Source organism: Tupaia chinensis, unplaced genomic scaffold, assembly GCF_000334495.1.
Source record: "Tupaia chinensis unplaced genomic scaffold, TupChi_1.0 Scaffold000048_1, whole genome shotgun sequence".
Taxonomy (NCBI): Eukaryota; Metazoa; Chordata; class Mammalia; order Scandentia; family Tupaiidae; genus Tupaia; species Tupaia belangeri.
The window spans coordinates 4797932-4814656 of NW_006159506.1; the positions used below are offsets into that span (position 1 = coordinate 4797932).

At 37.5% G+C, this 16725-nt stretch overlaps 1 non-coding gene and 1 pseudogene across 1 annotated transcript; both read left to right on the forward strand.

Annotated features, from left to right (window-relative positions):
• The first annotated feature begins 8879 nt into the window (after positions 1–8879).
• Positions 8880–8983, forward strand: LOC114009308 (U6 spliceosomal RNA). Its single transcript, XR_003550753.1, has one exon. It is a non-coding gene; the product is annotated as a U6 spliceosomal RNA (small nuclear RNA).
• Positions 8984–11155: 2172 nt separating this feature from the next.
• On the forward strand, positions 11156–11253 carry LOC114009309 (uncharacterized; annotated as a pseudogene).
• The last annotated feature ends 5472 nt before the right edge of the window (positions 11254–16725 follow it).

Here is a 16725-nt window from a genome sequence, read left to right on the forward strand (position 1 = left end):
AGATACAAAGAGGTGAAAACTATAATCAATATCATTAATGTCAGTGATTAAAAATTAAGGACCTCCAAATTCTGTAGAGTTCACATGGGGCCAACGACACTGAGGTTATTATAGGGCACAGCAAGTGACAGACAGAACAGGCTCTAACCTTTCCCTAACACTCCCTTCTGATAGTTATTAACAATAAAAGAAAATATGCACTTCAATTAATTTTACTGTCTAATGTTGTTAGCAAATAGTTGATAATTATCATAGTTAATATTAGAAAAGATATGTAAGGAGTTTCACTTAGAAAGTTTTGCCTATTATGAATATACCTATGTTTTAACATTTGAGATTGCCAAAGACTTTATATACACCATGTATTGGAGCTGGATCACGGGGCAGTGGTAATACAACCCTCAGTGAGGCTGACCTCCATCGGTCCTAGGTTCACGTCCAACACCTCCTTGAACGTGCTGGGGCAGTGTGGGGACCCCACTGAGAATGCCTGATGTCTGTCTCTCACTCATAGAAGAAATAAATAAATAAATAGATAGAGCACATACTTATAAGAGAAAGCTACTAAGTCTAATCTTAAATTTTGTCTTCTACATTAATTTGACCGTGAAAAGGGCACTCAGTAAATACCGAATAAGATTTGCTTATTGGGAGAGCATACGGCCACCTCATGTTTTCAACATTTAATCTTTGTTTACTGATAACGAAGAAATGCTTCAGAAAAGGAGCTTCAAAAGCCATTACTAGGCCATTTGAGAATATGCCATATTAACTACACTTGATTTTCCATGAGTTGATATTTCTGCACTTTAAAATATTATAAACAATAGTCTTTGATGATTTCAATCACAGAAAGGCAGAGATATTTGAAGGACCATTGCTAAAGAAGAAAGGCCAGATATGCATGAGCCATTAGTTCAGCCTTTAAAATAGATCAAAGAGACATCCAAAAATGAACTGCTCTTTACTGCTCTGAAGGCAGTCATGGTATTCAGCTTACCACAATATAAACTTTTTTCCAGCTGTGTAAAATGAGAATGATAGTCACAAAGAATTAGTGAGCTTTAGGAAGAGATATGCAATGAAATGTGTTTCATTGGTACTCATCACTATCTTTTTAAAAATAGAGTTTTAAGAATCAAGTAAGCTTTCAGAAGTTGACCATTTTTGTTTGGTTGTTTGCTATAAGATATGTGCATTTGTCAGAGAGAGATAAAAAAGAGGGAAAGTGAGAATCACTGCCCCCCCCCCCAGGAGGGATGTCAATGCTGCAATCCCTTCTCCTCTTGGGATTTTGGGCATGCACACACATGTGCCCAGTGTGTTTTTCATAGTACCTGGCCCAGGACTCGAACCATGAAATTAGCTATGTGGGATACAACTGCCCTAATCTCCATCCTTCTGGTTCCAGAAGTTGACCAATTTTTCAAAAGTATGTTATTTTGGGAACCAGCAGTTAGCGTAATGGCTATGTCGCTGGACTCCCACGTAGTCGACCGCAGTTCGCGTCCCGGACCCGGTGGCTTAAAACTCACGCCGGGCGCGTGTGCGTGCATGCCCAAGATCCCAAGAGGAGAATGGAAGAGAAGGGATTGAGGCGTGACCATCCCCCCTGGGGGGTGATTTCTCGCTTTCTGTCTCTATGTCTCTCTCTGTCTGTCTGGCGAGCGCATGCGCCCTACAGTGAAAATCTCTCCAAAAAAAAAAAAAAAAAGTATGTTATTTTAATTCACTCAGCTGGGTTCTTGAAAACTGAATTACTTGTTTTGTTTTTAAAAATAATTATTTATTCACTTGTATTTATTTATTGCTATTATTGTTATTTAATTTGACCAGAGAGAGAGAGGGGGAAAGTGAGAAAGCAAGTCACTAGGTTCAGGACTTTAACTATGGTCAGTCATGTAGGAGTGCAGCCCGCCATCTGTGACGCCACCTGCTGGCTCCTAAAAATGAATTCTAAAAGAAAATTCTGGACCCTTTTCCAATCCCGAGTAACAACAACAAAAAGACTCCTCTTTGTAATTAGGGATAGCCCTGTTTCAGTACTGTTGTGACAATACTGTATTTCCACCCAAAACCCAAGGAAGTAATACAAGTATTTCTATTTCCCACATTTTTCTTTTTTAATTTTGTAATTTTTTTCAACTTCTTTTTTTCTTTTAATTTCATTTTCTTTCATTCAATCACATTGTTTAGGTTACAAAGTGAATTTTTCAGTAGGTGAACATTTCTCCCTAGTCCAGTTGATAAAACTATAAAATATCTTCAACAGATAATACCATATTTCTTTGTCCCATTAATGCTTTGCCTTTGTATTTTTCTAAATGTCCTTCCTCACGTCCTACTGTTCCACACACACTATGTCTGGTATTTACACCCACTTACTGGGTTTGTTTAGATATCCTTCAGTCAATCAGTCTCAGTCATAGAGTGCGGGACACTCGGTATATATTAAGTGGTGACATACAGTGTCTCTCCTTCATAGCCTGGCTTGCTTCACTCAGCAGTAAATCTTCCATATTCTTCCACTTTCGGTCAATTTTCTTTTAGGTTTAGTAGAGATTGCATGTGTTCATTGCACAGAGATAGTGAGAAGGAAAGTGAGAAATCACTTCTGCAGGAATGGCCATGCTTCTATTTGTTCTTCTCTGGTCTCCTTGGGATCATGGACATGCGTGCACATGAGCCCAGTGTGCTTTTAATGCCATTGAGTGCAGGACTAAAATCATGATTGTCCATGTGAAAGTCCAGCACCTTAGCCACTAAACTCTCTTTTGCCCCACCCACATTTTTCTTAATATTTTTGATTTTTTTAAAGATTGATCTTGTTTTTTTATAATGCATTTTTTAATTTCATTTTCTTCCATACAATCACATTATTATTTGTCTTACAAAATGGATATTTCCACAGGTGAACATTTCTCCCTAGTACTGTTCATAAAACTACAAAATATCTTCAACAGATAATACCACACCTCTTTGTGCCATTAATGCTTTTTCTCCCTGTCCCTCCTGCATTTATCATTGACCTTTTTGTATTTGCTCTGTAAAAATTTTATCTATTACCACAAATATTTTTTTCCAATTATTATGCTACTTTTTACTTCTTTAGTTTCATCAGTTAGGATCTCCAAAGCAATGATGAATGGTAGAGAGGATTAATGTTTATTTTCATAAAAATACTTTTCAAATTCTGCCATCAATTAATCATACCTGAAAGGTCCCCATTTATATAACTTTATTAGCAGATAGTTTACGAATAAATGCTCTATCTTAAGGGTTCTTTATTTTCTGTTGCTACTGAAACTAAATATTACATTATCTTTTCAATATTACTGCAGTTGTAAATTGAACCAACTTATACTTCCGAGTATAATTTTATTTAATTGCCAGAAGGTGCATCCACTCTTCAGAAAGAGACGGACACAGAAAGGAAAAGAAAAAGAGAGCGCGGGGGAAAGGAAGACCCTCAGTGAGGTCAATGGGGTGTGGTCATGACACAATCCCTTCTCCATTTTTCCATCCTGTTAGGGTTTAGGACACACATGCACTTGCAAAACATGCTTTTCTAGACACTGGGACTGGGATTTAAATTGTAGTTGGTCAAGTGGGAATTCAGCTCTCTTAACCCCTTGACTACAGGACAAGCCCATCCTGGTATAATTTCTGCTATTCCAATTCCTATTATTTTAAATAACTTCTACAATTTATATAATCTCATATCATGAGAAGGTAGATTTACTTATTTAGCTATATTCTCAAACATTCTGTCTTAGAGATAGTCTATTCCTTGAAATTTTGTAAAATTGTCCTGTAAAATCACCAAATCACTTGGTCACTTTAGAAACATTTGTGTAGAGATTTTTAAATAATTTTAAAATAACCATTTAAATTAAATAATCATTTTCACTCCACAAATACATACTTATGTATTCAATTTTCCTTCCTTCATTATTTGAGAAGGTTTTTTTAAAATAAAATTATCATTTTATTTTTACTTCTAAATATTTAAGTATAAAGCATATATAGTATATATATATATATATATGTGTGTGTGTATGTGTGTGTGTGTGTATATATATATATATATAGAGAGAGAGAGAGAGAGAGAGAGTAATTATATATATATATATATGTGTGTGTGTATGTGTGTGTGTGTGTATATATATATATAGAGAGAGAGAGAGAGAGAGAGAGTAATTATTTCTCTTGTAATTATTGTATCCCAATTATTTCTAATCCTTTTTAAATTCTCTATTGTAATTATTTTTCATCCATTTTATATATATGTGTGTGTGTCTGTGTGTGTGTGTGCATGTGTGTGTGTATAGATTTTTGGACAGTGTTCCTAAGTTGTCCATTTCAAGCTCCTTCAAAGATCTGTCTTTTCTGCTCTTGAGAAGTGTTTTGTTTTGTTTTGTTTTGTTTTGTTTAAGAGGTTTTGGTTATAGGGCGTGTGCACTCACCAGAAAGACAGAGATACAGAAAGTGAGAAATCACCCCCCAGCGGGGATGGCCACACCGCAATCCCTTCTCCTCCATTCTCCTCGTGGGATACTGGGTATGCACGCACACATTCCTGGCATGAGTTTTAAGCCACCAGGTCTGGGACTTGAACCATGGTCGACTACATGGGAATCCAGTGACATAGCCATTATGCTAACACTGGTCCCTGTTCTTGAAAATTTTTAACACTTATTTTATGTTATTTCACTTCTTGATTTTATCTTAATATTTATGATTTCCAATTTTATTTGAATTAATTCATTTCCTTTAAATTAATGTTAAAATGATGAATTAATATCTTAACATAATATTATGAATTATTTCATAGAGATGCTAGCATAATCACTTTTTTGTTAGATAAATATATTAAGGATACAAATAGCCACTAAGTCCCTCTATGATTGTGTCCCACAAATTTTAAAATTATGCTTTGTTGTCATTCAGTCTTAAATGTTTTATAACATTTGTATGTTTTCTTATTTGTTCTATGAATTACTTAGAATAATATATTCAATTTTCAAATATAAATTTATATTGCAATTGTCTTTTTAAAAGTTTTGCCAGAGAGTGTGTGCACTCATCAGAGAGAGACGGAGAGATAGAGAGAGACAGGGAGAGGGAAAAACACCCCCCGAATAGGTCATGGCCACTCTACCATTTCTTCTCCGTTTCTCCATCGTGTCAGGGTTTGGGGCACGCATATACTCACATATGCATTGAGCTTAGTTTTCAAGCTGCCAAGGCCAGGATTCAAACCATGCAGTTGGCCATATGGGATTTGGCTCCTTCAACTATCAGGTTGTGGGGCTTGCCCTCAATTACCTTTTTAAATTTGACTTTTATTTAATTGTGAGTAAATTTTTTTTTTATTGTGAGTAAAACTGTGATATGCAAAATATAAATCTGGTTGAGGCTTGCTTTACGGCCAGTAATGTGGCAATTTTGTAAATGATTTCATGTATAGTTGATAAAATGAGTTTTTTCTTGGTATATGGTTTTATGTACTTCCGTACAAGACATCCCTATTCAGTTCTCCTGCCCCAGCCCCTGGACACCAACCTTGTCATTACATAAGGTAGTGGACCCAAGGAGAAGAACGAAATGGACACCGAGAAGCTGAGAAAAAATGCACTGGGTTCTAAAACCTGGAAGATACATTTTCCTGGACCAGTTCACTGCTTAAAGAAATGAGTCTGTGGCTCAGAGCTACAGGTAAACAGCTAAGCTTCATGAACTACAGGTGTGCATACTGTTCCTTAGGGTCCAGAATTTAAATTCATACCACTGAAGAGTTTTTAAAGGCTTTCACACATTATTTTGTTTTGTATGCAAATAAGGGCTGCTAATTTCAAATGAGTCTTAACTATGTATTTAAGGAGTCCCAAAGGATCTGTACTTGAAAACAATTTGCTAGCAGTTATTTCAAACACTAGACACACTCAGAAAATAATAAACTGTATGTTTAAATGAATTCAGTAACTTGAGTTACCACTTCCAACAAATCTCTGTAATTAATCTGAGTCAGGGTGTTTATCGCCATTGCAGATTTCATATCCTTTTTTTTTTTTAAGTTTATGTCTTCCATAAGTGAGAGAGAAAAGAGAAAGTCAGCACTCTCAACCTGGTTCTGATGCTGAATCCACACCGAATAGTCCACCAGCCCCAGGTCATGAGCAAGCCTGTGCACAGAACACTCAGGGAGGTCTCTGAACTTGAACCTGAAATCCTCCCATGTGCCAATGATTTATAGACATATCATTTTACCATTGTGTCACCAACTGACTCCCTAATTTTCTTTTCTTTTCTTTTCTTTTTTTTTTTTTTTTTGGAGAGATTTTCACTCTAGGGTGTGTGTGCTCGCCAGACAGACAGACAGAGACATAGAGACAGAAAGCGAGAAATCACCCCCCAGGGGTGGGGTGGTGGTCACCTGCAGTCCCTTCTCCTCCATTCTCCTCTAGGGATCTTGGGTATGCACGTACACGCGCCCGGCATGAGTTTTAAGCCACCGGGTCCAGGACGCAAACCACGGTCAACTACGTGGGAGTCCAGCGACATAGCCATTACGCTAACTGCTGGTTCCCACTCCCTAATTTTTTTTTAAGGTTTTTGTCATTGGGCATGAATACTCACAAGATAAACACAGAGAAGAAAAAAGAGGGAAAAAGTGAATAATCATCTCCCAGGGAGGATGGCCACACCATGATCCCTTCTTTTCCATTTTCCTTTTGGGATTTGGGGCATGCATGCACATATGCCTGAGTGATTTTCAAACCACCAGGTCCAGGACTCAAATGACGGTTAGCCATATGGGAGTCCAACACCTGAACCACTGTGCCACCTGCTGCTGATCCCCAATAATTGTTTTTGTTTTACACAGTTTTAATATTTCTTTTTAGAATTTTTTAATATAATTTTATTACTCATCATCATTATATATATATTTTTTATTTGACCAAAGAGAAACACACACACAAACACACAGAGACAGAGAGAGGTAAAGTGACAAAGAAAGCCACCCAGTCCAGGGCTTGAGCTATAGTCAGCCATATGGGACTCCAGTGCCTTAACCATGCACCACCTGCCATCCCCAACAATTTTAAGATTTTAAATGGAAAATGAAAATAACTTAGACATTGGTACACAAATAGAATATTACATCTGTTGGCCTCCTGGCACATCTTCATTAATTAATGGAAGAGTAGAAATAATGAATGATGTAAAAATTTCTGAAGTTAAATATAGATGGCTTCCTGACTATACATACTTAATGAGATAAATGGAAAAAATGTTACTTATAAATTTTTTTAAAAAAGAGAGACAGTCAGTGGTTAAGGAAGCTGGATCCAACATGGCTGACTGCACAGTCTATGTCCCAGACCCAGTCACTTGAAAAACACAGTAGGCATGTGTAGGTAAATGCCCTAGATCCTGAAAGAAGGAAGAGATGGAAGAGAGGAAATTGTTGAAAGTACTTTCTCACTTTCCCTCTCTTTCTGCTCTCTCTTTGTGAGCACACGCACCCTCTAGTAGAAAATACTTTTTAAAAATATGAGGTGTTATGGTAAAAATACAATGGTAAATCTTCCGCGAGGACACTGACTATATACTGTGTATATGAGTGGAGTCACTTCCTGCTCTCATACAGAATCATGATGTATTTTGGTGAAATTATTTCACTTGGGTGTCAGTTTTCTCATTGTTATAACACAAATATTAAAAAAATACTTACCAATCAGAATTAAAATGATTTAGGTGAAAAGTTTGTTTACTGGTGTATTCATGGCGAAGAAGCATGGTAACTTCCAACCTAAACATTCAGCATTTTACATAATGGAAGGTTATTTCTTGCTCATGCTGTGATTTGATTACTAGGAGGCTGGTTCCTCCTCTATATATTCATTCAGGGACCTAGTTCCTTCCAACTAGCAGCTATTTTCATGGGCACAGGTACTCAAATATTAATATTCATTTGAGTCATCTAGAAGGCTTATCTGATCCAGCAAGTATGGAATGGGACCCAGGAATTTGCCTTACTAAGTTCCTGGTTAATGCTGTTGAGGATTTGGTGGCCACAATTCTGAGGCTTCATGTTTTTACTGTTATAAATTGCTACACTTCTATAGTCTTCCAAATTCATCCACCAAACAAGTAGCCAAAGATAAAGACCACATAGTGGATTTGAGGGATGCATTATGGAACAGTCTTACAGTAGCTGATGGGGGCTAGTAGGAGGCTCGGTAGTTGAGGTTCTAGACTCCCACATGGCTGACTATGGTTCGAGTCCCAGACCGAGCACCTTGAAACTTATACCAGGTCCGTGTGTGTGTGTGTGTGCCCAAAGATATGAAGAGGAGAATGAAGGAAAAGGAATTGCAGCTTGGCCATCCCCACAGTGGGTGATGTCTCGCTTTCTGTCTCTCTGTCTCTGTCTCTCCAGCGAGCACATGTGCCCTATAGCAAAAATCTCTAAAATAAATAAATAAATAGAAAAAGAAGTTGCTGATGTCATTTCTGCCCACATTCTATTTGCCAGAAGTTATCATATGACATCTACTTAGAAGCACAGAAGGCTGCAACTAATGTTATGAAATTGAAGACAGTAATGGGCCAGGACCAGCCACTCACCATTTGAAAAGCCAAATTCTGACCCTAGTCTGCACCTCGTTTGGTTCAGTAACACTAGCGGGATGCCATGGGAGGAGAGAAACTCACAAATATTAGTATTAGCAGACTCAGTCATCACTGGTAGGTATACAGCATTAAATGATTTATAATGATAATACCACATTAAGGTTTCCTTTAAGATTGATATAATCAGGAAGAAAATCAGAGTGCTCTCTCATTGTCATTACGATTGATTTACCATTGTTTTCATTTCAGCATCATGTGTACGAAAACTGATAAGATACAGAGAAGATAAGCATGGCCCCTGCTCAAGGATGACACACAAATTTATGAACTGTTCCATGCTTTTTGTATTTCAAAAAGAAAAAAGAAAAGAGAACCAGCAGTTAGCATAATGGTTATGTCACTGGACTCCCACGTAGTCAACCACAGTTCACGTCCCGGACCCAGTGACTTGGAACTCACGCCAGGCACATGTGCGTGCGTGCCCAAGATCCTGAGAGGAAGAGAAGGGATTGTGATGTGACCATCCCCCTGGGGGGGTGATTTCTCACTTTCTGTCTCTGTATCTCTCTCTGTCTGTCTGGCGACCACCCCCTAAAGCAAAAAACACTCCAAAAAAAAAAAAAAAAAAAAAAAAAAGAAAAAAGAAAAGAAAAACCAGTAGAGTAAAAAATTTAAGATATGCATTATAACATGGTGTGGTTTGTTGAGAACAATGATTACACACTGCATGCATGCTTTGAAAAATCCATATTGTACCCCATAAAGATGTACAGCAATTAAATATAAATAAGAAATTGTAAAATGAATTGTAAAAGGAATCTATTTATCATCCATTAGATGGGGAAAGAAATGAGAAAGCCATTGACTCCCCCAGGAAGCACAATGATAAAATTGTCAACTGCAAGGCCAATTGAAAAGATTTCGTGAACTGAAAACATTTTTAAAAGAAAAGCACGACAAAGAAATTGTACTTTCCGTGTCAATGAAAACATGGTCCAAATCAAGTTCAGCATTTTCCTCATGTGCCTTTCATGACAGAGAGATCCATGTGTGAAATTAAACAGCATGTGTCATGTTCTTGAGGGTGTTTTTTTTTCTTTTTTTGATGAGTTGTATTTTTCTAAGCGTAATCTGAGCAGTTTCAACTAAGTTTTCACCATTCCATTTATAACTTTTCCTGTATTTATTTAATCGGAAATGTATTATCCTTCATGTCAGAGTGCCAAGAAATCTGGTTAGTAAAAATGCCAGATTCTTTTATTTGATTTTATTTGATTTCATTAGGGACCATCAGCATAGCTGCTTAAGTGCCCGACTACCGTTTGCAGTTAAACATTCATTAAGGAATCCCCAGTGGGTTCATTTGTTTCACTGAGGTCCAATTACAATGCCACAAAAGCAGTTTTTGTAGCAATTAGTTGATTTTTCCTGTTTATGTTCTGTCTCTTTAGAAGGAGGACTAGCTTCTGGAGGTCAGATTTTTAATTAGGCACGATTTAGGGCCAATAAGAAAACTGATAATTTACTAAATGGCTTTAGTAGACTTAACAGCTCAAAGCAGAGGTAAATAATGCAACGGGGACCCCAGGACTCGGTGCTCCCGGTGTGCACAGCTCAGGGCCCTACAACGGAAGGTATAGATTATGTGTTAAGTGGTTGTCATCGATGCTAACATGCTGTGCACGCATGCCACCACTGTCCTAACCTCAAGTGCTGTCAGGATTTGTCATTGGTAGTTCTGTTCCTGGTAGCATGTCATGAAAGAAAGGCATTCACTTGTAGTTCTTTCCCCAAAGTTGGTTTGGGGAAGGGATATTTGGTAAAATAGTGTAAGAATATCGAACTTTCCAAAAGTCTGAGGGATAGTCTATCAAGTAACACCAAATTTGACACTAGCGGTGAGGTTAAAATTGCAAGCATTCTACGTAGAATATTATGGGTTGAATCGTGTTCCCCGAATTTGTGTATGTTAAAGTCCTAAGCCCAGTAGCTCAGAAAGTAACTACATTTGGAGTGTTGAAAGAAGTAATTAGATGAAATGAACTCATTCAAATGGGAAGGACCTAATTCAATATCACTTATATCCTTATTAAAAGAGGAGATTAGGACATAGACCCAGAGGAAGGAACATGTGAGGATGGAGGAGAAGATGGCCACCTCCGAACTAAGGAGAGAGACCTCCAGAGAAACCAACCTCGATCTTGGACATTTAGCATCTAGAACTAGGAGAAAATAAATTTCTTTTATTAAAGACCCTCAGGTTGTGGGGTTTTGTTAAAGCAGCCCAGTAAACCAATGTATGGACCAAACAGATTAATTTGACTAATTGTGTTTAAACAGTAAATATCGCGATTCCATAAATTCTCATTAGCATCCCAAGTCTATGGCATCATGGATAGTTCTAACAGAAGACAAAATACATTGCACCCAGGTTTCGGTATCCAGTCATGTAAGCAAGAGCAGGAGGGTATTCTCTCAAAATACAAGTCAATTTAGAATGATTCCTTCTGTGACCCATAGCAAATCAACCATGTCACAGAACATATGCAAAAAAGATAAGCATGGCCCCTGCACAAGGTTGACATGCAAATTCGTGAAGTGTTCCCTGTTTTTTATATCTCAAAAAAAAAAAAAAAAAAAGAAAAGGGTGGGACCAGCAGATGGTGTAATGGTTATGTTGCTGGACTCCCACGTAGTCAACCGCAGTTTGAACCCTGGACCCGGCAGCTTAAAACACAAGCCAGGAATATGTGCTTGCTTGCCCCAAAATCTCAAGAGGAGAGTGAAGGAAGAGGGCCGTGGTGTGGTCACCCCCCACCCCGCTTTCTGTCTCTCTGTATCTCTCTACAGCTCCAGCGAGTGTGCATGCCCTATAGCAAAAATCTCTCTAAAAATATTTTTAAAAAAGAAAAGAAAAACAAGTAGAGCCAAAACTAAAGATACATACCACAATGTGTTAAAGTTTTGGAAAATTAAGGAAGAGAAAATAAATTTAAAAATATAGAAACAATTGGAAGACTTACGCATGAAATTTTCTTAAACACGTATGCTTATCAAAATAAAAACAGGAAATGCTATCAGTGATACATTTATTAAATTAGTGAAATTCATTTTTTTGGTTCTTTTGTTTATTTGTTTTTGCCATAGCATGTGTGTGCTCACCAGAGACAGAGACAGAAAGAGGGAAAGTGAGAAATCACCCCGTAGGGGGTATGGTCATGCCACAATGTCTTCTCTTCCATTCTCCTTTTGGGACTTTGGGCATGCACACACATACTCCCAATGTGATTTCTCAAGCTGCCAGGTCTGGGACTCAAACTGCAGTTGGTCATCTGAGAATCCCGCTCTTTAGCCACCATGCCATTTGCCGGTCCAGTGAAACACATTTTTGTTTACCTACACTTTTATTATCATTTCAAGAAGATACTTGTGATTGGTTTTGATTTCTCAAAATAAAATACCTTTTAAAGGATTCTTTTTCAGTGTCTGGAAATTTATCAAATTTATTATTTGGCATTTTGGATTCTTGTTCCCAATTTCTTGGTCCTGATACAAAGAGTAACTTTGACCTTTGAGATATTTTGGAGAACTTTAATTTACTGGTCACAGCTGAGTATTTCATTCTCAAATTGTTTCAGGCTCTGGTAGCCCCATGCTGGAGCTCACCCTGACAATATCTCTAACACTTACCTCAATCTGCCACCGCTTTTCTTTTTTTAAAGAATATTTATTTATTTAATTCCATTTGTTCCTATTATTATTATTATTTTTAATTTTACCAGAGAGAGACAGAGAAAGAGAGAGAAACGGAAAGTGAGAAAACAAGCCTCCAGGTCGAGGACTCGAACTGTAGTCAGCCATGTGGGAATCCAGAGCCTCTAACCATCATGCCACCTGCCGATCCCAGTCCACCTTATTCATAGACTGTATTAGGGATCTTCAAAAACTTAATGGAAAATATATATGATGAAAAACTATGTATGAATTTTGAAATTGGTTCAGACCAAAATAAATGTGGACTGTAATTAATTTTTTTCATGAACTTTTTATAATCCCCTGATACTTAGTGTTTTCCTTAGACTCATCACAAACAAAACAAAATGATTCTTAAAGAGTTCTGCTTCTACCACACCCTTCTTAGTACCTCCCTTTTCTTACTTATTAAAAAAAAGTCCTCCTTTTACTCCAACACCAGATGTGACATAATTCTTGGATACCAACATGGAAATCTGTACAGAGGAATTGGTACATAACATTAATTCTCTCATGCTGGAATTCTGCTAAGACTACATAGTGTGTGTCTCCATCTCTTTCTCTCCATTCCTAATGACGAAGAGTCTCACAAACTCATTTACAGCCTTTTAGGAATTCTGCTAAGACTACATAGTGTGTGTCTCTTTCTCTCCATTCCTAATGACGAAGAGCCTCAAACTCATTTACAGCCTTTTAGTTATTCCTTCTTCTTCTTCTTTTTTGGTTTATTGCCAGAGAGTACCTGTGCTTGAGAGAAAAAGCACTCCCCAATGAGGCATGGTTATGCTGTCATCCTTTCTCCTTCATTTCTCCAGCTCATCAGGATTTGGGTCATATGCACATATGCTCCCAGGGTGTTTTTCCAAACCTCCACATTCAGGACTCAAACCACGGTTGGCCACAGGCAATCTGGCTTTCTGTATATAGTACTTAATTACTGAGCTATGGAGCCAACCTGACTAAGCAGTCTCTTAAAGAAACAAAGTTTAAGGACCAGCAGATGATGTAATGGTTACATCGCTGGACTCCCACATAGTTGATCATGATTTGAGTCCCAGACCTGGTGGCTTCAAACTCATGCTGGGCTTGTGTGTATGTGCCCAGAAATCCTGAGAGGAGAAGGGATTGCAGCTTGACCATCCCCATAGGGGGCGATTTCTCACTTTCTGTCTCTCTGTCTCTCTAGTGAGCACACACACCCTATAGCAAAAATCTCAAAAAAAAAAAAAATTTATCTATTTAATTTTTCCATGAGAGAGACAGCGGAAAAAACAGGCATCCCCCAACACAGTCTTTATGCTGCAATCTGCCCCAACCTCAGCCAGTCGTGTTCATGGATACACGCATGGCAACCATGTACAGGAAGACCTGGGGGTGGGAACTGGGGCTGCCCCAGGTGGATCAGCATCACAGCTGCCCCTATGGTTTTTAACGGGTTTCCTAAGCATAGAAACTCTGGGCTAGTCCACAGCTTATCTGGTATCTGGAAAGACGCATTGGAGAAGGGACTGCTGTGACCATGCCCTATGGAGGATGCTTTCCACTCTCTCTCTCTCTCTGTCTTCTATCTATATCCAATGAGGTCAGATGCACTCTGAGAAGGTGAAAATAAAATAAAATGAAATAAAGTAGATGGATCTAATTATTCTTCTCTAGTGACTTCTGAAACCAAAGGAAAAATGCGGAGGAAATCTGAAAAGTTACACATCTCCGAGAGCAGTGTTAAGACCTCAGTAAACATGAGTGAATTCATTTAAATTGTTCTAAGAGAAAATGAAAGTTCATTCAGATGGGAACGTTTGGATATAAAGGCCGGAAAGGGAACTGCTACTCTAGGATAATACAGTCCAAACAGCCCCCATAGGTGATGTTTTTGAAGCTTACTAAACTCACTTGTGAAATAAACCACAATTTCTAAATTTTGGTTTTCTTTTCTTACAACCTGTGCTTTTGTTGTTGTTGTTGTTGTTGAGGTAATTGTTTTTCTGTTCATGCTTCCTCACAGTTATTAGCCACTACTTACTAAAGAAGCCTCCTGTTCTTCGAATCTCCAACTTCATAGCAGACAGGCCCTAGACAACAGGTAAAGCCAAGGGAAAGTTTCTTCAAGTTGCATCTAAAAAATAAAGAAAGCAGATTTCTTCTTTTAAAAATAAAATGATTATTTTATTTATTTATTTATTTATTTATTTATTTATTTATTTATTTATTTATTTTTGATTTGCTGTAGGACACATATTCTCACCAGAAAGAGAAGAGAAAGAGAAAGAAACAATAATGAAGCAAGCGACCAGGTCTGGGATTCAAACCACATGGGAGTCCAGCACCCTAACCACCACACCACCTGCTGGTCCCACAGATTTCTTTTTTAATTTTTATTTTTTCCACTAGAGGTAGTGTGCACTCAACAGAAACACAGAGACAGAGAGACAGAGAGAGAGAGAGAGAGAGAGAGAGAGAGAGAAGGAGGGAGGGAAAGAAGAGAAAGCACTACCTCACAGGAAATGATCATACTGCAACTCCTCTCCTCCAACCCCTTCTCCCCCACTTTTCCTTCCTTTTGGGATTTTGGGTATGCTCACATATCTGGCCTATTTCTCAAGCCACTAAGTCCAGGACTCAAACTCCTGAGCGGACTATGTGAAATCTGACGGCCTTACCCACCAGGTCATGGAGCTAGCTGGAGAAACAGATTCTAAATGAAGATCAAAGGAGTGTTTTAGAGTAATATATTTAAAACTTAGTATTTGGTCTTTTCTTTTTTCTGTCTTGGGATATTTATAGAATTTTCTGAGTTGTTTCTTGGTCCTTGGCTATACTTTCTAGCTTTCTCAGGATAATCCTAGTTTATGCTCACTGACTTGCATTATCTTGAATAAAACCATCTTGAATTCACAAAACATGTTGCTGTTTGTACAATTAATGGTAGATTCACGATACTTTTAGCAAAGCTTCTGTGCAAATGTCCCTTAGGTAGGAAAAACGTTTCCACCTAACCAGGGTCCCATGGACAGCCCATGAAGGCCCTGAATCTATGAGGTTCTATGGCATCACCTGTGAGTACAAACAAGAGCCAACATCAGATGGTCCTGTTCAAAGGGCCAAGGCTGATAGGTTCATTTTGAAATGAAGAGTTCTGTCTGACTTTAGATTCTTTCAGGAGGGTAATTAATAATAATCCGTCACTGAAGTAACTTTGCCCAAACAGTTTGTGGCAGTAAATTCCCTAGTGATCAAAAATAAGCATGTGGCTTTTAGAGAATTCTGCTGACAAAGAAAAGGACAGACAGCAGTTCTTCCAAAGTTGTGTCTAGGGTTTGAGACTATAAACCCTCTGCTTTTGTTTCTTTTTTCCAGGGCTCTCACTTGGGTGACTTCTAGTTTCACAAATTCAATCATTTCAGTTAGTCAGTGTGTTGGACATTTTTATATCTTTTATAAACAAAAGATGCCTTAGAAAAATACATCTTTAGTAAACCTGCACTTAAATGGTTGTGTAGAAAAATCACAGAGCTTTGAGCTTTCCAACAATACTCATTGGAGGTATAAATATAAACACATTTAGAACTATTTTACTGGCTTATCAAGAATACAATGCTCTTTTGAATCCTGGATCAATCTGGCTTGCTTTATTTCTAGAACAGACAGTCCAATAAATTATATTTTCCAGTAGCAGTCATTCCTAATGGAAACCTCAATAAACTTGCTTTCAACAAGTGTTTAAGTATACTTGAAGTGAAATCTGGTAGGCTGTTAGGTCAGAACATGGACGAAGGCTATTCAGTATTAAGTAGTAAGTGAAACCCACACTTTAATGTCTCATAATTTATAATCAAGCTGTATGTTTTAGATACATAAAGTTTAGACAAGCTAGTATTTTTGCTATTTTAAAATTGGGCATATAATTGGAAATCTTTGTGTAGATATTATGAAACTACTAAATGAAATACAAACAGGAAATTTATTAAGTCCAAACTATTTAATATAATACTGGAGCTTTTCAACTACCTGAAAGCTAATGATGCAATGCAGATTTATAGAGAAAATGATCCTAATCCTTGTGAAAATATTGAAGTCATATGTCAGGTTGAACTCAAGAAAAGCAAACAGCATAATGATTTTCTGTTTGTTTAACTTTTTCATTTTTGTTTCAGAAGATTTTATTTTTTGCAACTACAGAAGAAAAGATCCAAGAGAACAAATTCTCCTTAATTTTGTTAGTCTTAGAGGTTATGATGCCAGATTTAATATATGATTTTTCTTATGTTCCTTTCTTATAAATTTTAAATGGTCTAAAGCATGCTTAAGAAAGATAGCCATGAATTTCATTTA